Source organism: Hyla sarda, chromosome 4 (assembly GCF_029499605.1).
Source record: "Hyla sarda isolate aHylSar1 chromosome 4, aHylSar1.hap1, whole genome shotgun sequence".
Taxonomy (NCBI): Eukaryota; Metazoa; Chordata; class Amphibia; order Anura; family Hylidae; genus Hyla; species Hyla sarda.
The window spans coordinates 60,796,823-60,821,960 of NC_079192.1; the positions used below are offsets into that span (position 1 = coordinate 60,796,823).

At 42.5% G+C, this 25,138-nt stretch overlaps 1 protein-coding gene and 1 pseudogene across 1 annotated transcript in view; one reads left to right on the forward strand and one right to left on the reverse strand.

Annotated features, from left to right (window-relative positions):
- The window catches only part of EBF2 (EBF transcription factor 2), a 253,479-nt gene that overhangs the window by 83,188 nt on the left and 145,153 nt on the right, over positions 1-25,138 (forward strand). The window lies entirely within an intron of this gene.
- Positions 19,447-19,654, reverse strand: LOC130267841 (U2 spliceosomal RNA; annotated as a pseudogene).

Sequence of the window (25,138 nt, forward strand, 5' to 3'; positions counted from 1 at the left end):
GGTGACGGGGATGATAGGTGGGGGGACATGTGTGAGAGGGGGTGGACATGAGTGACGGGGAGGGTGGACATGGGTGACAGGGGGGGTGTGGACATGGGTGACAGGGGGAGGGTGGACATGGGTGACAGGGGGAGGGTGGACATGGGTGACAGGGGGAGGGTGGACATGGGTGACCGGGGGAGGGTGGACATGGGTGACGGGGGAGGGTGGACATGGGTGACGGGGGAGGGTGGACATGGGTGACGGGGAGGGTGGACATGGGTGACGGGGAGGTGGACATGTGTGACAGGGTGGGATTACATGGGTGACAGGGTGGGATTACATGGGTGACAGGGGGGGGGAAGGGTGATAGAGATGGACAGGGAGGTGGACAAGGCGGACATGGCTGACAGGGGGAGGCAGACATGGCTGACAGGGGGGGGGACAGAGGGTGGACCTGGGTGACGGTGAGGGGTTTAGACAGGGTTGAGAAGGTGAACAGAGGGGTGGAAAGGGTACGGTACCTTAAGCAAGCCGGCCCGCGCAGCTTGCAGTTCCACAGCAGGCATGGGAGTCCGGCGCAGGTGCAGCTCGTTACGCCCCAGGCAGGGACCCATTTTCGTCTCCCTGCGCCGTAAGGTAGAGGGAGACGGAGGGTGAAGGAGGGGGACACGGGGGACACAGGGAACAGAGGAGGAAGGAGGGGGGACGCGGGAGACGGAGGGGGAACACAGGAGACGGGAGGAGATGCAGGGGGACGCTGTGCGCGCAGTGCGCACGCAGACTTCCCTTTCCCCCTGCGCCGTCAGGCCGGGGCGGGACATTTAAAAAAATAATAATAATAAAAAATAAAAAAAATCACGGCAAAATCCCGCGGCACCACGGGCAGTGCTGAACGGCACACACGTGTGCCGCGGCACCGCGGTTGGGAATCACTGGTGTAGATCTACGCCTTTTGGACTTTAAAGGGAGCTTAGAAGCTGTGCTAGCTTTAAAAACCGGTGAGCAATGGCTGCTATCAGATGCCAGGACTCACCTCTATTGCCGGACCTCGGCGAACGCGCCCATGTCTGGCAGTAACCCTTTAGAGCCTGTGATCAAAGTGCAGCATCTAAAAGTGCAAAAATACTATTACGGTTGGTTCAGAGGGACTGATTGACACCTCTGAGGGGTGATCGAGGGGTCCCGATGAACTTCCGGAGGTCCCTTACCTACCTCCATGCTGTCCGATCTTTACATGACTACTCCAGTCTGCTGAACAAGCTGAGTGCCGATAACACTTATCAATTGCAATGAACAGTATTTGCAATCCAAACATTGTAGGTACTAGTCCCCTATGGAAGCTATAAAATAGTGAATAAAATAATAAAAACATGTTAATAAATGTGAATAAGTCCCTCCCTTAATAAAAGTTTAAAGGGGTTATCAAGGAATAAAAAAAAAACAGACCTAGACCACTCACTGTCTGTCTCCAAGTTGGGTGTGGTATTACAACCTGACTCCATTCACTTCAATGGAACTAAGCTGTAGAACCACACCCAGCCTGGAGACAGAAAGGGAGCAGTCTTTGAAAGAAATTATCTCTGTTTTTTGATTCCTGGATAACCCTTTTAAATCACCCACCTTTCCCATTTTTCAAAAAAAAAATTCTAAACAAAACTAAAAGTACACTTATTTAGTATCGCTGCGTGCGAGCTATTAAAAAATAATGTTAACGAAACCATAGTGTTAATGGTATAAATGAAGAAAATACCAAAGCCCAGAATTGCTGATTTTTGGTCACTGAATATACCAGAAAATAATGAATAAAAAGTGATTTAAAAGTTTCATCTAAAAATGGTACCGATAAAAATTATAGATCATGGTACAAAAAAATGAGCCCTCAAACAGCTCCATATATGGAAAAAAAAAGTTAGGGGAGCCAAAAGAGGACAATTTTAAGGATTTTTTTAAGTTAAAACAAAACCTATATAAATTGGATATCATTGTAATTTTATGGACCTACAGAAGAAAGAAAACATGGCGATCTAACCTCAACATGCACATGTCATTTTTTTTACATAGACTTTGTGGTAAATTTTGTGATGTCATTACAGGTACAATTAGTCCTGCAAAAAAGAAGTTCTCATGTGGCCCTGTAGATATAAAATTAAAAGACTTATGGCTATTAAAATATGAGGGGGAAGAAAATGAAAATGCAAAAATGAAAAATGCCTGCATCCTTAAGGGGTTAAAAGGAATCCATCAGTGGCAATTCATGCTCCAAACTGCTGTTAGATGCTGTTATGACAAGTAGACACCTGTTACTATATATATATATATATATATATATATATATATATATATATTTATATATAGCATCTGTTTGTGCTTCCATAACACAGAAAAATGCTTTTATTCCCTTAAGCCGAGAGTCAAAGAGGAGTTTCCAGGCTGAAGTGCTGAACGTCTGCTTTTAGTAAGTTATCTTGTAGCCGAGCCCTGTTTTTAAATCTCTTTCCTGCGATGTGCAGACAAATTGTACACAGGTGCCAGATTTGGAAACAGGGCTTGGCTTCAAGCTTCCAGCAGGGAGAGGAATGGGGGGAGGGAGTGAAGAACCCCTCTTTGACTCTCTCTTTGAACCACTGAAAAAAGTTTTTTACGTTATGGAAGCACAGACAGATATATGAATGGTACCATGTGTCCTTGTCCTAACAGCATTTAACAGTGTCCGTATGGAATGTGAATTGCAGCTGACAGATAAACTTTGAATTCAATATCTTAGAACAGATTGAATACACAGATCCTGCTGTAATACAATTTATTATTCATGAGTAATCGCTGCCATATTGCTTCATCTGTTGAAGGGGATCCATGCTTGGGACAAACCCTACTTGCTAGGACAGCCCCTTGAAAATAACCTGATCACAAAGTGTCCCTCATTCTGAGACCTCGAGCAATCAGCTGTAATCTGTGGGATAACCTCACATTAAAGGGGTATTCCAGGATTTTTTTTTTATTTGACTATGCTACAGGGGCTGTAAAGTTAGAGTAGTTCATAATATAGTGTCTGTACCTGTATGTGACGGTTTTCTCACAATTCTAATGTGATTTTCATCCCACTATTTATTTTTATCAGCGTACAAAATGACTGTTGTCTCAGATTTTGCCCAGCTTGCAATGTGGCCGAGACCTGACATCACTAGTCAGCTGATGACAGGGAGCCTGTCTGCTTCAATGGGTGGAGCGATCAATCTGCAACTAATGCAACAGCTGTAGGCACCCTGATTGAAAACGACAGGTCTTTTGAATGGATGCAACTCATTTATGTTTCAATGGGTGGGGTGGCTGATGTGTGGGAGGGGGGGGAAATGGAATTGTGGGATTTGTAGTCAAAAAAAGAAAAGTCAAACAGGAAATACCAGTTCACAAAAAGCTAGCCACAGAGTTATGGCAAAATCACAGCATAGCCATTTAGCCCCAAGACAAGCGCAGATCCTTCCTAAGCATGTCCATTACTGTCTGGCAGGTACATACTAAAATCACCTTATGGTGGATAACCCCTTTAAAGTAGTACCTGCGGATAGGGATAAGTGTCTGATCGCAGGGGTCCGACCCATGGGACCCCCCGCGATCTCCCATACAGGGACCCGACATTGCCACGGCTAATGCGCATGTCGTCGACCTTACTGAGGTCGATGAAATCCCCCCCCCATATACAGATGCCCAAACACTGCATCCCCGCCTCTCCCATAGATATATGGAGAGGGCAGCAGAGCCAAGGACCCATACAGGAGATCGCGGGGGGTCTTAACGCAATCAGACACTTATCCCCTATCCTGAGGAAGTGTCTTACACTGCAGATTTTCTTGTGTTCAATTTGTCTGTAGCACCATCACTGGGTAAGCGAAATATTACACAGAGAATGGGTTGTCTCTGTATTGCAGGTCAGGTCCTCAAGAGCGAGAGACACTCTGTACTATTCTCCACTATGGCCATGAGATGAGAATCCTGAATAGAGGATCCCCCTTTACTACCTCAGAATTCCCTAATTTGTTTGAAGAAAATTAGCCGTCTTGAAGAGGACATGTAGTCGGTCAAAAAAAAAAAATAATTATATCACTTTTTGGCCTTTGGTGCTAACATTCACAACCCATTTTTTTTTCAAAAAGGTTCCCACTCATCTGATTGTTCATTAAGAAATATATATAAACAATCAACCAAATAGTACAACCCTTATATGTTTGGAATTTGGGTGGCGGAAGGGATGGTATAGCAAGAAAATAATAACACTACTAGGCACCTAAGGCTATAATATTACATGAAAAACTAAATTTTTGTACCGACCACAGGCCCTCTTTAATGGGACAATGTCTTCAATAATAATTAAAAAAAAATTCCATTAACTAAAAGAAAACTTGATTTCGGAAATAACATTGAACTGAATAAACATATTGGAATGGGAGTGGCCATAATATACTCTTCATAAAACGCTCTACCCCATCCATCCACATAAAGTGACCCCGATAGGATGTGTTGTGAGACTGTGAGTAATGAGGCGCAGGTGACTGTCATATAATTGTCCTGGCCATTAAGGACCGCACAGATCTCAGTGGGTCAGTAATTATCTCGCTTTTCTCATTAGGCCAGCAATTTCCTTATTCGTTCTCGTACAGGAAAACAGTCAAACAATGACATATTGGGGGCATGTGAGGAGAGCCATGAGATAGATATAGTACAAAGCCATAAATACCAAGAGTTCACGATACCACACGTAAAGTCTTATCCTCGTATTAGGACAGTCCTAAGAGATGTCACGACAAGGAATATGTAGGGTTTGGGTGAAAGGGGTTATGGTCAAATTATTCCCCAAATTCCCACGAAGATCATTTATTCCCAATTAATACTGGAAATGTTCTAGACATTTTACAAAAATAGTTAAAATTCAACTAACCTCTTCCATCCCCACCCCCACAAGGAATGTGTCTATAAGCCGTGTTCAGTATTGTAAATAGATACATAGTTACATGGTTTGTAAGGTTGAAAATAGACAAGAGTCCATCAAGTTGAACCTAGAACCCTATGTAGATCCAGAGGAAGTCGCAGATTATAGCATATACCCATACTAGGTCCTCCATCTCTAAATATAATTATTAATTCCTCTTAGCTTAGGTGTCAAAACTCCATGTTCTACCAGTGTCAAGAAGCCTAATACTTGGGTTCATTAACTGGCATGCACTTGCAAAATTACGTGCATAGTATTTTTACATTCCCTGTTGAAATTATCATCTAATTTTGCACTTTTTTTATGTTGCCTATTTACTTTTTCTTGTGCACTTCATTGACCAGCTGGCGTAGGGATGTGTATGAGTGTTTCAGCTTTTTTTTTCTTCTTTGCACTATCCTGGGGCTTCCTGATATTTGCGCAAATTTATAAAGTGATGTGCGCAACTCAATAAATTTTGTAGAGATCCCATTGGATCTTCTAGTACATATGATCATATACGCATGGGTGCAGTGGTCCGGCATTATAATGATGTTATGGTGCTCAGGTTTCTACTAGAACCACATATCCAGCTGGTTATGACACTCGATCTGCGGCTGCTGGTAACACAATCCTAATTCTTCTCTCTGGTCCAAGATCCAATTTCTGAGATAAGAGGCCCTGAAATTCTGGTATAGGAAGTGACCAAAAATCAGCAATTCTGGAGTATTTTTTTTAACGTTTATGACATTTACCATGTCTTTTTACTAACATTATATTTCAATAGATTGGACCGTTACGCATGCGGTGATACCAAATATGTTTATTTTTGTTGACAATGTTTTTTTTTGGAAAAATGGGAAAAGGGGGAAAAATTTACCTTTATTAGGGAAGGGGCTTTTTCACATTTATTAACAATCTTTTTCCCACTATTTTTTAGTCCCTATAGGGGATGTCAGGCATTAGTGGTGAGTTCGCTGGTACTCACCATGTGTGAGCTGAGCATGCATCATGCAACCCCCTTTTTTTAATCTGCAACCCCTGTATACTTAAAGGGGTACTCCAGTGGGAATTTTTTTTTTTCTTAAATCAACTGGTGCAAGAAAGTTATACAGATTTGTAAATTACTTCTATTTAAAAATCTTAATCCTTCCAGTACTTATCAGCTGCTGTATGCTCCAGAGGAAGTTGTGTAGTTCCTTCCAGCCTAACCACAGTGCTCTCTGCTGCCACCTCTGTCCGTATCAGGAACTGTCCAGAGCAGGATAGGTTTGCTATGGGGATTTGCTTGTACTCTGAACAGTTTCTGACATGGACAGAGGTGTCATCAGAGAGCACTGTGGTCAGACAGAAAATAACTACACAACTTCCTCTGTAGTATATAGCAGCTGATAAGTACTGGAAGGATTAAGATATTTAAATAGAAGTAATTTACAAATCTGTATAACTTTCTGGCACCAGTTGATTTAAAAAAAAAATTCCACCGGAGTACCCCTTAAGTGTCAGATGCAATATTATAGGATGATTTATAGCAACTGGCACAGTTTTCCATAGTTACAGTTTCCACTTCTTAATGTTGAATGGGCCTCTGGGAAATGCTAGAAGCTGATTGGTTGCTCCTTGCAACTCTATAACTTTATTCCATCTTGACTCATGCTGCACTACTGGTAATAACTAGAACTTATAAATTAGTGGTAAATTAGTGGTTTTGAATTTTCTCGAAATGCGTTTCAGGTCTGATTTGGTCAAATTGGCCATCAGATTCCATTTGGATTTCTATTTCAAAGTGCCCCAATTGCCATGTGTAGCATGCTATGTTATTGGCATAGGATGCCACTCAAATTACATACAGGAACAGCCAATCCCAGTAAATGTATTGAGTGTAAAAGGCGAAGCATACTTACCCCCCTAAATGGAGAAGTAAAGACGGGGAGATTATCCTGCACTTTTATAAACTTCCAGATCTATAAAAAAAAAATTCAGGGCTTTAAAAAGCTGTGTATCTTACCTTTCTTCTTGCTAGCATAGTGCAATCTCCCAGCAGGAGAAAGTGGGCATTTCCCAGCAAGTATGACATCACTGAAGCCTGCCAGGACATCACTTCCACCCTCACATGGTTGCAGCGCTGTGATGAATAGAAGACCTCAGGCTCTGCCAGGCCAGGGGGAGACCAAACTCACTGTATTAATTGTGGCAGGGAACAGAACAGAGCCACCTAGTGGCTATTTTAAATTTTAAACATATTTATGTTTTATTTGGTGACTGGTACTCTTTAAAACAAGGTCATACACACTGCGTCAAACATACTCTCAGGAAAACCAAACGCGTTTCAGGCGCATATTTGACACGGTGTGTATGACCTTGTTTTAATCTTTAGGGAAGTGCTGGATCATCTCCCCGTCTTTACTTCTCCGTTCATAGTACAGCACAGTGGGCCATGTGTGGATCCGAGCGTTCTTACTTTGGAAGGTGAGTTGGACATTTGTTTCTATTAACTAATACTTAACCAGTGTACAGGAAAAGGGAACGATGCCGTCGACAGGAATCCCTGCTCCTGTATGCTACATCTGAGTAATTTCCCTGAAATGAGTTTTGGATTCAGACAAATCTGACATTTTAGGAAATTAAAAAAACAAATACATTTGATTAATTCCAAATAAATTCACTGATTTCTATTACTAACCTCCATTTATACGGTTCCTGTTAAAGGCAAATTTGATGTCAAAATGACTGCAAGTATGTCCTTGCACCACTGGGGACTGCTGTGGCAGCTGCGGACATCTGTCATTATCTATACATTTCCCAACGTGAATGAAAATCAGATGTTTTTTGCTGCTTTTGTTTGTCTTTCATACCTGGGATTCCCCCTCCAGTAGACGGTGCTGATAGGAGATCCCTCTTATCTCCCAGGCGTTATGTTATCCCAGGATATCTGTCCAATGTACGGATTCCCATGTCTTAAGACTTCATGTCATCACCAATTCCCTTCTGTTTTTCCGAGCACTTCTAGATAAGAGTTAAACTCCTTCAAAGCTGTATACAGAGCAATCCTTCCAGCCCTAATAGCGTGCACTTGAGTGCATCCAGCACAGCAGGAGTTAAGAAATATTAACAGATTAAGTTGGCATCCCAGTGGGGTTTCTGCAAAAGCTTCCAGTGGCTCAATTCAACACATCCTGCTTGCTCTTCATGTCAAGATAAGATCTCCTTCTCTTCAAGTAGGACCATGATTTCAAAGTACAGAAGGCATTGACTTACCTCAAAAAGCCAAGCTAGATGCTAAGAGACAGGGATCATTTTGGGCAGGGAAACATGTCGGGGTTCCTTCACCAAGAACTGACCAAATATAAGATCACCTATTAGCTGTAAAGTTCAACCATGAACAGGAAATCCTTAAAGGGGTACTCCAGTGAAAACATTTTTTTTTTTTATAATCAACTGGTGCCAGAAAGTTAAACTGATTTGTAAATTACTTCTATTTAAAAATCTTAATCCTTCCAGTACTTATCAGCTGCTGTATACTACAGAGGAAGTTCTTTTCTTTTTGAATTTCTTTCCAGTCTGACCACAGTGCTCTCTGCTGCCAACTCTGTCCATGTCAGAAACTGTCCAGAGCAGGATAGATTTGCTATGGGGATGTGCTCCTGCTCTGGACAGTCCCTGACATGGACAGAGGTGGCAGCAGAGAGCACTGTGGTTAGACTGAAAAGAATTTCCAAAAGAAAAGAACTTCTTCTGTAGTATACAGCAAGTGACAGGTACTGGAAGCATTAAGATTTTTAAATAGAAGTAATTTACAAATCTGTTTAACTTTCTGGCACCAGTTAATAATACAAATTTTTTTTTCCCATTGGAGTACCCCTTTAAAATTTGGTCAGTGGTTTGCTCATATATGTGAAGACCACATTGAGCGACTTACCTTTTGGACCAGGCCTACCATGCCATAATTTATAATTGACTGTCCAGTTGGAAGGTGACACAATTCCAAACCAACTTCCAGACGGTAAACATGACTGAGGTGTAATGATTGAATTCCAGGCACATCTACTGTAATGCTGGGGCTGGACTCACTATAACCTTCTATTGGTGTAGATGTCAACAGCTTAAAGAAGTTGTCCCCAATCGCCTTTGTTTTACACCCCCTAATAATAAGCAGATAAAAGAGTGATCTGCAAGGCAACACAGTAGCAAGTGTTTCATTTCCTTACAGTGCCACCACAGGAGAAATGAAGCATTACACAGTAGCCGCTGAAATTATAGGGTGTCCATGTAATGTTCGGTCTTCCAAGTTGTGGCCAATCTCCATTCCTGCAAACTGATAGAGGTGCAGAAAAAGGGATTTTTATCTTTGTTATGGGAGCCCCATCTGCTGTGTACACCACTGTACATCTATGTTTTTTATTTGCATTTGAGAGATGCCTGAAGGGTATGTTTAGATTAGGGTTCACCTCATTGGTACCCTACCCACCTATTTAAACCAAAGCTCTGAATGACATCTGTCTTCCACTGAAAACAATTGACAGACATTCATTTGAATGGGAATGGTCTAATGCTTCCTTTTGTAGCCTTCCCTGGTGATAACTGCTGATTGTTAGGGGTTTGGCAACATGCCCTTTTACTTACATGCCCCTTTACTAACATGTACCTTTACTAACATGTCCTTTTACTATCATGCCTCTTTACTATCATGGCCCTTTACTAACATGCTCCTTTACTAACATGCTCCTTTACTAACATGTCCTTTTACTATCATGCCCCTTTACTAACATGCCCCTTTACTAACATGCCCCTTTACTAACATGCCCCTTTACTAACATGTCCTTTTACTATCATGCCCCTTTACTAACATGCCCCTTTACTAACATGCCCCTTTACTAACATGCCCCTTTACTAACATGCTCCTTTACTAACATGCTCCTTTACTAACATGCCCCTTTACTATAATGACCCTTTACTATCATGGCCCTTTACTAACATGCCCCTTTAGTAACATGCTCCTTTACTAACATGCTCCTTTACTAACATGCCCCTTTACTATAATGACCCTTTACTATCATGGCCCTTTACTAACATGCCCCTTTAGTAACATGCCTCTTTACTATAATGACCCTTTGCTATCATGGCCCTTTACTTACATGCCCTTTACTTACATGCCCCTTTAATAACATGCCCCTTTACTAACTTGCTCCTTTACTAACATGCCCCTTTACTAACATGCCCCTTTACTAACATGCCCCTTTACTATAATGACCCTTTACTATCATGGCCCTTTAATAACATGCCCCTTTAATAACATGCCCCTTTCCTAAAATGCCCCTTTACTATCATGCCCTTTTACTTACATGCCCCTTTACTAACATGCTCCTTTACTAACATGCCCCTTTACTAACATGCCCCTTTACTAACATGCCCCTTTACTAACATGTCCTTTTACTATCAAGGCCCTTTACTAACATGCCCCTTTACTATCAAGGCCCTTTACTAACATGCCCCTTTACTAACATGCCCCTTTACTAACATGCCCCTTTACTAACATGCCCCTTTACTAACATGCTCCTTTACTAACATGCCCCTTTACTAACATGCCCCTTTACTATCAAGGCCCTTTACTAACATGCCCCTTTACTAACATGCTCCTTTACTAACATGCTCCTTTACTAACATGCCCCTTTACTATAATGACCCTTTGCTATCATGGCCCTTTACTTACATGCCCCTTTACTAACTTGCTCCTTTACTAACTTGCTCCTTTACTAACATGCCCTTTTACTTACATGCACCTTTACTAACATGTCCTTTTACTATCATGCCCCTTTACTATCATGCCCCTTTACTAACATGTCCCTTTACTATCATGCCCCTTTAATACCATGCCCCTTTACTGGCATGCACCTTTACTATCATGTCCCTTTTCTTAACATGCCCCTTAAATAACATGACCCATAACATGCCCCTTTAATAACATGCCCCTTTACTATCATGCCTCTTTACTATCATGGCCCTTTACTAACATGCTCCTTTACTATCATGGCCCTTTACTAACATGCCCCTTTACTAACATGCCCCTTTACTAACATGCCCCTTTACTAACATGCCCCTTTACTAACATGCCCCTTTACTAACATGCCCCTTTACTATCAAGGCCCTTTACTAACATGCCCCTTTACTAACATGCTCCTTTACTAACATGCCCCTTTATTAACATGCCTCTTTACTATAATGGCCCTTTACTTACATGCCCCTTTACTAACTTGCCCCTTTACTAACTTGCCCCTTTACTAACTTGCTCCTTTACTAACTTGCTCCTTTACTAACATGCCCTTTTACTTACATGCCCCTTTACTAACATGCACCTTTACTAACATGTCCTTTTACTATCATGCCCCTTTACTATCATGCCCCTTTACTAACATGTCCCTTTACTATCATGCCCCTTTAATACCATGCCCCTTTACTGGCATGCACCTTTACTATCATGTCCCTTTTCTTAACATGCCCCTTAAATAACATGACCCATAACATGCCCCTTTAATAACATGCCTCTTTACTATCATGCCTCTTTACTATCATGGCCCTTTACTAACATGCTCCTTTACTATCATGACCCTTTACTATCATGACCCTTTACTAACATGCCCCTTTACTAACATGCCCCTTTACTATCATGCCCCTTTACTACCAGATACGTTCCATAGAAGCAAATACAACTCTGGTCACAATCCATGAGATCTCAATTCAAAAAATGATACTTTTCAGTTATCTGAACTGTATAAAGCCGATATAAATTTATAGGTACATCTAACACTCTTAGTCCAGAACTGTGAGGACTTTACCAGGAATATAAAGAAATGCATGGATATAACATATGGATAACACGAATACAGTAATTACAAAGGGGAGAGTTATGTCAAGCAGGAAATAAGGAGGATGAGGCTGAACTAAGATAAATTAGACACATTGCACTTGTCGGTAACAATCTGTCCACACGACCTGATGAAGACAAGTTATGTTCCATAAGAGGAGCAGCGGACTTTGTTGAATAATCCAACATCTGCCCCTCAATGGTTAATGTAATAGAAGGCAATCAGGAAGAGAAGGTGTCAGACGAAATAATTGCCAAGTAAATACTCAATGTTAAGATATTAGAAGCATATAAATGTAGAAATAAAGAAGAACAAAAAAAGGCGCTAAGTGCCATTACCCGATACCAAACTTTTATACCTGTGGGTGAGAGGGCAGACTCACCTATTTGTGTTGAGTAGCAGGCACAACCATGTAAGAGTAAAAACTCTTCGATGATTCCTCGTGGATGCCAGGCAATTAAACCGGTCATCTAAGCTGGTGGTGTTCACAAAATGCACATCTGGTGGGAGGATTCAGAATGGTCACTCCGAGGAAGAAGGGATGCAATGCGGCACCTTATTGTATATATATCTTGCAGAATAATGATTTTCCGAAATGATGGATGAAAAAAGTTGCTCTTTTATTAAAATAAATAAAAGTAAAATAACAAAGGGTATTGAGACAATGGCCCTCATTTACTATTGCAAACCCGAAATGTTTTGTCGGGTTGTGCGCCAGATTCTGTCACATCTGCGCCAGAATTTGCGCCAGAATTGAAAAAACCCTGACTAACTCTCCATTTTGCTAAGAAAACCCAAAAAGTGGCGTGGTCAACGGGAAAAGGGCGTGGTCTCCGGAAAGGGGCGCGTTCCTGACATTTTCACAAAAACCCAACATATTTACTAAGGTTTCCACATAAAATGTGGTGGATTTCAACTGATGAAAACCCCACAGATCAGAGCATGTGTAAAAAAAGCAAAGTGTAGGGAAAGTGGAAAATGTTGGGAAACCTTAGTAAATACCATGGAAAATAAATTGTAGTGAATTAAAACCCACAAAGAAACCTACACAAGACTCTTAGTAAATGAGGGCCAATGTGTTTCGCAAGGAGAACTCTCGCTTCGTCAGGTCTATCTCAGAACCTGACGAAGCGAGGGTTCCCCTCGCGAAACTATTTGTCTCAATACTCAATATTGAGTTTATTTTACTCAATAAAAGAGTAACTTTATTCATCTATCAATTTGGAGAATAATTATTCCATGATATATATACAATAAGAAATCCTCTGGTGCCGCATCCCATCCCTTTTTCCTTGGAGTTACCATTCTGAATCCTCCCACCAGACAAAGATTTCAGAAGGATATAGATAGAATAAATCCAGGGATATTGGCATTTTTGTGTTTTGATTTTGAGTTTCTCTGCAGGCTCAGGTTCCACATTGGCAATCTGAGATGTGCGGTAGTGGCTCACCACCTTCAGACTTGGAACCCTTTCAGTTCTTAGTCACTACCTTCTCATGTTTTTACAACTACTGTATTAGTTGCTTTTGGTTCCTTCAAAGTTCTACGATGGATAGAGGGGCAAAGGTTTCTGCAGTAATATTGTGGTGTCCCGGTACCGTATTACATACCGTACCTAGTGTAGAGATCCCCAAAGTCAGAGTAACTACGTTCAGGTAGGGTTCCTCAGGTGGGACAGCCCCTGGTCGCCTCTCCTAAAGTCTATCTCTAATGTTAATATATATGTATATATTTAATAATTATATATATTCTATAGTAATGTATAGTACTTACCTTGTTCAGCGTCGCAGGACCTTAGGTCATGTGACCATGCTAGTAACCTCTATGGTATGTTGTAGGACCTTAGGAGGTCCTTGGGTCATGTGTTACCCACAAATCTCTGTAATGGTGATTGACATCAGTACGGACCAATTAGCGTTAGTCCAGCCCCTGCCCATATAAGGGAGCTGCGTCCAATTATCGCTCTCTTGGGTTGCTGCTCTCGGGGATGCCGGACTAACAGGACGGTGCTACGCATCTTTCAAAGACACGCTAGGCCTCAAAAACCTGCCGGCCTCAGCGGAACCAAAACCGTGAGTTCAAATCTAAATCCCTGCTAATGCTAGTATGACTACTGGACCGCAACCAACCCCTAAATCCAGTGGAACAACACATAGTACTAAAAGACTCTTAATGCTAAAGTCCCAACCTTTGTCAATCTCCAAGGAAAGCTGTTGTTATGCTCAGATGCTGTTGTATTATTGAAGCTTGCAAAAAACCTTCAGTAAAAGTTAATGCTGTTTCAGAAACTCTCCGGTTGTGGACAATCTATTCTTCTTATCTATCTCCCTATCGCTCTTGGGAAGGGTGGCGGTAGGAAAAGCGTTATTAAGGAACCCTCACCCTGGCGTCACAAATAGCAAGGGTTAACAAGCACCCTTTAATTACTGCACAGCTGCACTCCCCATACCCTACACCCCCAGGCTATCACAATATCAGGAAGTATTACTTTACTGAGAGAGTAGTAGATGCATGGAATAGCCTTCCTGCAGAAGTGGTCGCTGCAAATACAGTGAAGGAGTTTAAACATGCATGGGATAAGCATAAGGCTATCCTTCATATAAGATACGGCCAGGGACTGTTGATAGGATTCAGATATACTGGGCAGACTAGATGGGCCAAATGGTCCTTATCTGCCAACACATTCTATGTTTCTATGAGTTGGGGACTGCAGGTTTTGGCTTACAGAGAGGCACAACACTACTATGCTGCCCTGCTAGGACAAGGATTCCTCTCTATGTCATAGCAATTACCTGTAGCTGCCCAAAGGGAGAACTCACTATGCACAGATGTACTGTATTCAGCTCCCATTGAACTTCATTCTTGCTGAATACATTCATATACAATTAGCTCCCCCTATTGGTGGCTGAATGCAGACAAAATTGCCCCAATTAAGTTTTGAGTGGGAATTTTGAAGTAAAGGCATCGTATTCTTATGTCACCCTGGAAACATATGGAAAGCAAACCATGCTGGATCAAAAGGTTGCCTCCAAATATCTGGGAGGGGCAACAATAGACCCCTGGTCTACCCCGCCCTCCTGGTCTACCATGTAAAGCATGTTTACCCAAATCAACATGAGCATCAAAGACCTGTGAGCCCTTACATCCAAGCCCTGGTTGTTTGCTGCTGACACCGGCCTTGGTTTATGGGCACTCTTGCACTTTTATCAGGGTAGTTGAGTGAGACCACTGAGTATATATTTTAGAGATCCTAAAACCTGTTGTCAACTTACGATATACAATTTCTTGATTGTGAGCAGGGTGCCCTGTATTGTAGTCCTTATCACTACCCCCAAAAATGTTGCTCTCCCATTATCCCCTAGTTTACCATGAGGAGTTTAGGAGTTTATTACAGTAAATAGTAGTGTACTTTAGTTTTGTGCTGCCCTAGGCTTAGCTATGCAACCGCCCCTCCCCCCCCCCCCCCCCCCCCATCATGGAAACAGGATTTTTTGCAGCAAAAAATACCCTATCAAACACTCCCAAACTGACCCCCCACCACCACCACCACCACCCCTCACCTTGTGTGTACAGTATATGCTACTATGTACAGTGGGGCAAAAAAGTATTTAGTCAGCCACCAATTGTGCAAGTTCCCCCACTTAAAAAGATGAGAGAGGCCTGTAATTTTCATTATAGGTATACTTAGGTACAACTATGAGAGACATAATGAGGAAAAAAATCCATAAAATCACATTGTCTGATTTTTAAATAATTTATTTGCATATTATGGTAGAAAATAAATATTTGGTCACCTACAAACAAGCAAGATTTCTGGCTCTCACAGACCTGTAACTTCTTTTTTAAGAGTCTCCTCTGTCCTCCACTCATTACCGGTATTAATGTTACCTGTTTGAACCTGTTATCAGTATAAAAGACACCTGTCCACAACCTCAAACAGTCACACTCCAAACACCACTATGGCCAAGACCAAAGAGCTGTCGAAGGACACCAGAAAAAAAATTGTAGATCTGTACCAGGCTGGGAAGACTGAATCTGCAATAGGTAAGCAGCTTGGATTAAAGAAATCAACTGTGGGAGAAATTATTAGAAAATGGAAGACATACAAGACCACTGATAATCTCCTTTGATCTGGGGCTCCACGCAAGATCTCACCACGTGGTGTAAAAATTATCAAAAGAACGGTGAGCAAAAATTCAAGAACCACACAGTAACAAAGGCTACCATCAGTAACACACTATGCCGCCAGGAACTCAAATCATGCAGTGCCAGACGTGTCCCCCTGCTTAAGCCAGTACATGTCCGGGCCCGTCTGAAGTTTGCTAGAGAGCATTTGGATGATCCATAAGAGTATTGGGAGAATGTCATATGGTCAGATGAAACCAAAGTAGAACTTTTTGGTAAAGCTCAACTTGTCGTGTTTGGAGGAGAAAGAATGCTGAGTTGCATCCAAAGAACACCATACCTACTGTGAAGCATGGGGTTGGAAACATTATGCTTTGGGGCTTTTTTTCTCAAGTATTGAGATGAACTTTTGTTATTGACCAAATACTTATTTCCCACCATAATTTGCAAATAAATTGTTTAAAAAATCAGTTTTATGGATTTTTTTTCTCATTCTGTCTCTCATAGTTAAGGTTTACCTATGATGAAAATTATAGGCCTCTCTTATCTCTTTAAGTGGGAGAACTTGCTGACTAAATACTCTTTTGCCCCACTGTATACCGTGTGTATATACTATGTGTGTCACACATAGTACACACATAGGCTGGTCCTCAACTTCTGACCTACGATGGAGCAGGCCATCTCCCGTACAGCCTATAGGCTCAGCTTCCCAGCCTAGGATGAAGGTGGTAGGAGAGGAATGGGGGACACAGTCACACCCCGACACATGTAACATCACTAGATGGCAGGCATGCAACCACACAGAGTCAACACTCTTTTGCCAGCATAGCGGCACTCTGGGCACATGAAGCTCAGCCTCCTACCACCAGCATGGCCCCCAGGATGACAAGCGCCTCACAGCAGACCTCTACATACCTTTGTGCAGGCCTTGTCGGCCTCCACTTTTCCTCTCCCAGGGGAGGTATGCACAACATTCACATAGCCACAGCAGTTGTCAGGAAAAACTGGTTTATCATGGGGTGGCATTACTGCCACCCTCCTTGAACTGGCACCCTAGGCCTGGGCTTTGTTGTCCTAATGGTAAATACACCATTAACAGTAAAAATGGGCATTCTGCATGCATCTGTACTAGAGATCGACCGATTATCGGTTTGGCCGATATTATCGTCCGATAATCACGATTTTGGGCATTATCGGTATCAGCAATTACCTTGCCGATAAGCCGATAATGCACCGCCCCCACCGCGGCCGCTGCACCGCGTCGTGCCGCCCACGGCACTGGCCCCATTGCCTCCCCCATCCCCGGTTTTATAATTACCGGGGCCCGAGGTCAACGCTACTTCTGGCTCCTGCTGCGTCCTGCGTTACGCTGTGCGCAATGACGAGTGACGTCACCATCAGTGCGCAAAGTGACAGCTCAGGAGGACGCCACCGGAGCCAGATGTAGAGTGGACCCCGGGAACAGGTAATTATAAAACCGGGGATGGGGTAGGCAATGGGGCCGGGGCGGTGCTGTGGGGGGTGCGACGCGGTGCGGTGGGGGGGGGACGGTGTCGGTGATAGGACTCAGGACCCCCGGACAGGCAGGGGGAGAGAAGCGGGTGGCCGCGGCGGTCTATGGCACCGCAAAAGCCACTGCAGTTCATTGATTTAAAGCGCCCGCTTTAAATCAATGATCTACAGCGGTGTCGAGGGGGTTAAATAGCCGATAACTTATACCGGAATATCGGTATAAGTTATCGGCTATGGGCCCTAACCTCCACCGATTATCGGTATCGGCCCCAAAAAAACGATATCGGTCGATCCCTAATCTGTACCTATCATAGCAAATTAAAGGGGTACTCCACTGGAAAACATTTTTGTAAATCAACTGGAGCCAGAAAGTTAAACAGATTTGTAAATGACTTCTATTTAAAAATCTTATTCCTTGCAGTACTTATCAGCTGCTGTATGCTCAACAGGAAGTTGTGTAGTTCTTTCCAGTCTGACCACAGTGCTCTCTGCTGACAGTTCCTGACACAGACAGAGGTGTCAGCAGAGAGCACTGTGGTCAGACAGAAAGGAATTTCAAAAAGAACTTCCTGTGGAGCATACACCAGCTGATAAGTACTGGAAGGATTAAGATTTTTAAATAGAAGTAATTTAAAAAATCTGTTCAACTTTCAGGCACCAGTTGATAAAAAAAAAATGTTTTCCAGTGGAGTACCCCTTTAAGAGCAGGCAATTTGAGGACGGGCATGGTTATTACACTGTAGCCCATATATTTTTATTTATTTATTACATTTCTGTAATGTGACATGTGGTTTAATGGTGAGCGGTGACTGTCTGTATTGCCTGGCACTCTTCGAATAGTAGATGTCAGACGATGTGCTGAGAAACCAGTTTGCAAACATACTTGTGTTTACTACCATACAATCTGCTGCTTTCTGCCAGTAGTCGCAGGCATTCATGGCGGTAGAATCATTAGATAATCAGTCCAGGACATGTTTTATCTAATGCAAATATTTACATTTTATCTATTCAATATTTATACGGCGAAATGATGATAGACTGTTTTACTTCATATTTAATGTATGGGAATACTGCCATATAGTAACCAATAATACATCAGTGTCCGTATAGTAACCAAAAATACATTGGTGTTCACACAATATAGTAATTCAATACTCAAAGAATTCTGCCATACAAAGCTTAAAGGCAGTGTTTCCCAACCTGGGTGCCTCCAGCTGTTGCAAAACTACAACTCCCAGCATGCCCGGACAGCCAAAGGCTGTCCGGACATGCTGGGAGTTGTAGTTTTGCAACAGCTGTCTACATATAAGAGACTCTTCTTTTTTTTTTTTTTTTTTTTTTTTAAGAGCCGCGGAACGTGCTCCCGAATCACCCAAAGTGCAAGAAAAAGTGCAAACTGGTTACACTAAAAAAACGTGCACAAAGGATGCGGTATATCGCAAGCCCTTCTCCGATAGGATAGAGGCCGCCCCACAAACCTTACCCTTCGCCTCCGGACCAAAAGGTACCCGCGAGGTTCCAGGTTCGATGTCCCTTTTCGCCGGAGCTACTAGGGGACCACAAATGCTCCTGGCATCCCCCTGGGCGTTAGCCAAGGTATCTGCCCGCAGAGCCGATAACGGTAGGTACCCTGCCAAAGCAGGAGTACCCGGGGTGTTTGCGGGGAGGTGCGGAACCTACTGGCCACACACACCTCCCCTAGACCGCCAGGAGGGACACCCAGAAGGGCTACCGCATCCTAACAATCCTGAGGACACACAACACGCAAAAAGTGACACAGTGAGACAAAAAGAAATAAATAAGTGAATGTGTGCAGATATACTGCCTGGACATCCGGCCGGATCTATAAAAATGTCTCTGATCCTAGCCAGAAGGCCGGGAATCAAGAGGTGAGTGCCACAAGGTGAAGAAATGATGGTGCCTGTGCTTCAACTCAGTGAGCCAGTATTCCCAGTGAGTTTCGGCACCTCGGGGTCACCACTCCCCGAGTCACAAAAGTACCTTGGCTCTAGACCTGGAGGGAACAGGTCACATCAGGGCAGCCGTCAAGCTGATTCCTCAGAACCAGCCCCGGAAAGCCCTGGTACACCTGCACCCTCCATGCAGCACCCATCCCCACCAGCCCCATACCGACGTAGTTTGCCGCCGGCATGAAAACTGATAAGAACAGATACTACACTTGATCTTAGCCAAAAGGCCGAGAAGCAAAACCGATAAGAGACTCTTCCTTGCTCTATAATGAAAAAAGGCAAAGAGCAGTGGTCTACAGATGGGGGACTATTCCTTTTGGAGGAGACCCTGGTTTAGAGATGTTCTTCTTCCTGGAGGAGACATAATTTGCATCTATTCGGTATCCAAACAGTTCTTCCATATAGTGTTTACAAAACAGTCCTATGTATACTTTCCACACAATACTGCCATACAGTGCTCACATAAAACTACCGATTGGTGGTTACATAATAAACTGAACAGTGCATAAGTAATACTCCCATATAATACTGCATATAACTCTGCTATATTCGTATGAGTACTGAAAGTCCAAAACAGGCAATAGAGTAAAAAAGGAGATTGATCAGTGGTCTCCAAACTGTGGACCTGTAGTTGTTGCAAAACTACAACTCCCAGCATGCCCTTGGCTGTCCGGGGTTAGGGTGCATGCACACTACATTTTTGCAATACAGTTCCCGTATGAGTTTTTTTTAAAATGAAAAACGTATTCCTCAAAACCTGACTAAACTGTGTGGTGCCTTTGGGGGGGGGGGGGGGTGTATGGCAGTTGGGGTGTTGCTGTGAAGTATATCATGGTTATAATTAACTCTTGTCAGTTGTGACGCCAGGGTGAGGGTTAAATGCTGTGTGACTTGGCCTATCGCCGCCCTTCCCAAGAGCAATAGGTAGATGCAGAATAAAGTATTGTCCACAACAAGAGCTTTGCTGAAAACTTGCGTAAACTTTACTGAAGATTTTCTGTAGCATGCGAACATAAGCAACAGTCTTTGTAACAGAGTCTATGAACAGCTTAGCTTAGATTGACAGTTGGTTGGGACTTGAGTAAGTTCCTCAGCTTGTAGGGATTTAGTATGCGCAGATCCGCTGGATTTAGGATTATGTTTAGGTCCAGGGTCTTTGCCGATATTTGCGGGGAAATTTAGAAGAACTCACTAACTGATTCAGCCGAGGCCACAAGGCTTTGGCCTACTAATTGTCGTTGAAAGTTGCGGAGGTCCTACCTCATCCAGTGACAGCAACCCAAGAGAGCGAATAATGGCCGCAGCTCCCTTATATGGGCAGGGGCGGGCCGTTTTAGGATTGGTCCACACCGTGTGTCAATCAGCTTTACAAGGCATTGTGGGAATCACATGTCCCATGAACCTCCAAAGGTCCTTTTTACCTACCATAGTGTGGTAAGCCTCAGGGGTAGGGGTAGCACAGTCAGGGTTTTGCTTCAGTATATCAGGGTTTAAGGTTAACCCTATTGTTCGTGATGCCAGGCTGAGGGCTAGTATGCTGAGGTAATTCTCCGGCCTATCGCCGCCCTTCCCAGTAACGATAGTTGCATGCATAAAATGACTGAAGGTCCACAAGGTAGTTGAACTTGAACTTGAATAAACTTTACTTAAATGCTTGCGGTACATCCACTGAACAGTAACAGTCTCATGAATACAGTCTCCATACACTTCAGTGACTGACAGTTGTTGCAAACCTTGACTTTTGATATAAGTCTCAGAATTTAGGGTAATTTGCGAAGATCCGTCCGGATTTAGGGGTTAGATACGGTCCGGTGATCTTGCAGAGTGCTTAGGGATTGAGTACACTCACAGTTTTGTAGGGATCAGCCGTCGCCGCAAGGCTCGGGCCTAACTCACTGATGACAGCAGCGCAGATCCTTCCCTGTCAACAGCCCACGAGGAAAGAGAGCGAGTAATGGCCGGCGTGCCCTTATATGGGCAGGGGCAGGGCCGTTTTGGATTGGTCCAAGTCAGCTGTCACTCACCGTTACATAGCCTGATGGTTAAACACCTGACTTCCTCCAAAGGTCCTTGAACTACAAACCATATAGAGTCTTTGGAACGCATCACGTGACCCGCAGGTCCTGCGACGCTAACTAGGTAAGTACACTTTCTATATAAATATATACACATTAAATTTAAATAATTTTAATTACAAAAGGGGTGACAAGGGGCTAACTAAGGATTAGGACCCCACCTACACCTAGGGACTCTGACTTTGGGGACCCCACTACAAGGCAACGGATGCAATCCGGTGCCGGGACACCACAAAAGAGACTAAAACATCGTCATGTGACCCGCAGGTCCTGCGAAGCTAGCGCATGGTAAGTACACTTTTTATATACATTTATTTACATTTACCTGAATAATATATTAACTATTCAAGGGGTAACTAGGGGAGGACTAGACCTGAGGACCCCCACGGTTCCTAGGAACTCTGACTTTGGGGACCCCTAACAAGGTACGGTAGTACGGTACGGTAATACGGTACCGGAACACCAAAACTGTATCAAAGCGTGTGTACAAATTTCAATCTGAATACGGTTAAAAAACGTATACGGTTTGAAAAATAATGTCCAGTTGCATCTGTTTTTTAAGAAAAAAAAGTATACGTTTTTAACTTTTCACTCCATTTTGAATAAAGTTTCACTTGTTTGATTGAAATTCCACGAAAACAAAACTGTGCAAAGTCAAAACCCGTATGGTGAAAACTGGATGGAACCGTACGCACATTAGGCTTTGGCCTAAATGAGATGAATTTAGTATATGCTGAGATTGTACCCAGGGAACTCTGAGTACATCACATGACAGTATAACATGACCCAGGAAGGTCCTATACATGTTATACATTTGTACAACTTTATATACACTGAACAATATGCACAATACATTTACAATGCATTTATATGAAGCAGTTACTGATGAGCAAGGGGGGAAGCCCTGCAGGTGAGCCCTATGGACTGGTAGACTATGTTTTTGGGTATGGGTAAAAAAACGGACAAAACCGTATAAGATGCAAAATGGACTAAACCGGATGATGCATTTGACATACGGTTAACAATGTTAAGTCAATGCATACGGTTTTCTATACGGTTCTGTACGGTTTTTAACTTGAAACCGTAAAGGTTGCTATAACGTGTGTATAGCAAAAATGTGGTGTGCATGCACCCTTACTGGGTCCACAGTTTAGAGATGACTGAGATAGATAGATATGAGACAGACAGATAGATAGATAGATAGATAGATAGATAGATAGATATGAGATAGATAGATATGAGATAGATAGATAGATAGATATGAGATAGATAGATTAGATCGATAGATATGAGATAGATAGATAGATATGAGATAGATAGATATGAGATAGATAGATAAGAGATAGATAGATATGAGATATGAGATAGATAGATTTGAGAGAGAGAGATAGATATGAGATAGATAAATAAATAGATAGACATGAGATAGATAGATAGAAATGAGATAGATTAATAGATATGAGATAGATAAATAATTAGGTAGATAGATATGAGATAGATAGATAGATATGAGATAGATAGATATGAGATAGATATGAGATAGATAGATATGAGATAGATAGGAGATCGATATGAGATAGATAGGAGATAGATAGATAAATAAATAGGTAGATAGATATGAGATAGATAGATAGATATGAGATAGATATGAGATAGATAGATAGATAGATATATGGATATAACAGCCGTTGCCATCAGATGGATGATGTAACCCTGTAAACAAGATGAAGGAAGGATGCCAATGCATTATGTTTGTTGTAAATGAAGCATAAGTGCATTTTAGTGATAATTTGGCTTTAAGCTGTGAAATAAAATGCGGTGTGTGCCGGGGCCTGGCATAAATCAGCGGTTATTCCATGAGAAGAGCTGGGGACCCTGGGGAAGGATCTCTGTGCTGTACAGTTTACTGCAGCCTCCTGAGACAAGACTACAAGATACAAAGACATTTAACCCATTCCCACCCGCCGTGGGCAAGTAAAAGGGGTTACACCGGGGGCCCTGCCAGCCATGCCTGCAGCTAGATGGGCCGCTCTGTCTGTTGCTGAATTCCCAGATGTCCAAGCCTATGAAGGACCGTCCCATATATTGTCCTGCTTAGCATGATAGTGACAGCTGAGTGACCAAACACAACACATCTCTCAGCTTGTATACAAATCTAACTCCTTCCCTTTACATTAGGAAGGCGCAGACATTGGGACAGTCTGACACTGTCACCGGGAGCATTGAGCGCTGATCAATAGGGAAGGAAAACAGTGTGGGCCATCAATAAAACATGTCCCCAGTCTGATGAAGATCCCGGTCAGATGAGACGTGGTAGACTGTACGTTTTATGACCACTTAGGCTGGAGCGCACAGCTTGCTTCATTCACGCTATACGACTGTAGAAGATTCATTTCAACCATTTCTAATGCTACATCTGTTCTTTACAACCAGTTGGGGCAAGGCATGTACCCTATGGGGGAGATTTATCAAAACCTGTGCAGAGGAAAAGTTGTCCAGTTGCCCATAGCAACCAATCAGATCGCTTCTTTCATTTTTCACAGGCCTTTCTAACAATGAAAGAAGCAAGCTGATTGGTTGCTATGGGTAACTGGACAATTTTTCCTCTACAAGGGTTTTTTTTTTTTATAAATCTTCCCCTATAAGTCCATCAAACCATGGAGAATGGTCACTTCCCCATACAGAAGTCAAGGCAATGGCATTCTCCTGCTCTCCTCAATGTTATTGGTTTTGCTCCAAAGCATCTTGGTCCCAGTTGGTTCCATTATACATGGAGGTTCATTATTCTGTCCTCATTATAGATCCTGATAATGTAAAAAAAATTAAAAATAAACTATAATCCTACCCTACTCTGTTGATCCAGAGGATCCATATGGATGTTTATCCTGTTGGAATGGATCTATGACTATCCTTATTGATCCTGATCATGTCAAAGAAAGACAAAGGTCCCTAAGTCCAACCTATTCTCAATTGGTTCCTCTGGATCCTACCATATTGATCCAGAGGAAAGTAAAAGCCCCTACAAGGCAGACATCATTTACCCCTTTTCGGGCCTATAAGAATAATACTATGTTCTGGGGCATAAGATGTAGCTTTACGGCCCTAATGCAAAATCTGTAACATGGCCCGTGTCTACTATACACTATTTATAATGGTGTTTTTTTATGGGGCAGAGGTGCCTTTGGGCCCCCTTAGGCCCTGGTGCGACTGCTACATCCGCACCCTAAATAGTTACACTCCTGACTTTGTTGATGTACGTTAGTCCCAGTTGCCTGCTTGGCCATGTTTAGGTAGTGTATTTTGAGGTTCAAAAATTTGGTTCTTCTTTACAAGCAATTTGTGTTGCTTTTTAGAGTGTTTTTATGTATGTTTTTGTTTTACTGTTTTAGAGTATTTATATGTATGTTTTTGTTTTACTGTTTTAGAGTGTTTTTATGTATGTTTTTGTTTTACTTGTTTTACTGTTTAAATTTTTTTAAAGCTTTTTTTTACATTTTTTTTCTTTTATTATTATTTGTTTTACTGCTTTAGGAAGAAACCAGGGACTCTCAATCCATTGGATCACTATGGATCAAAGCCACTAGGCCAGCTGGGATTTGGCCATCCAATGTGTCAATGATGGTCAGACAACAGGGGTAACCTGAACCA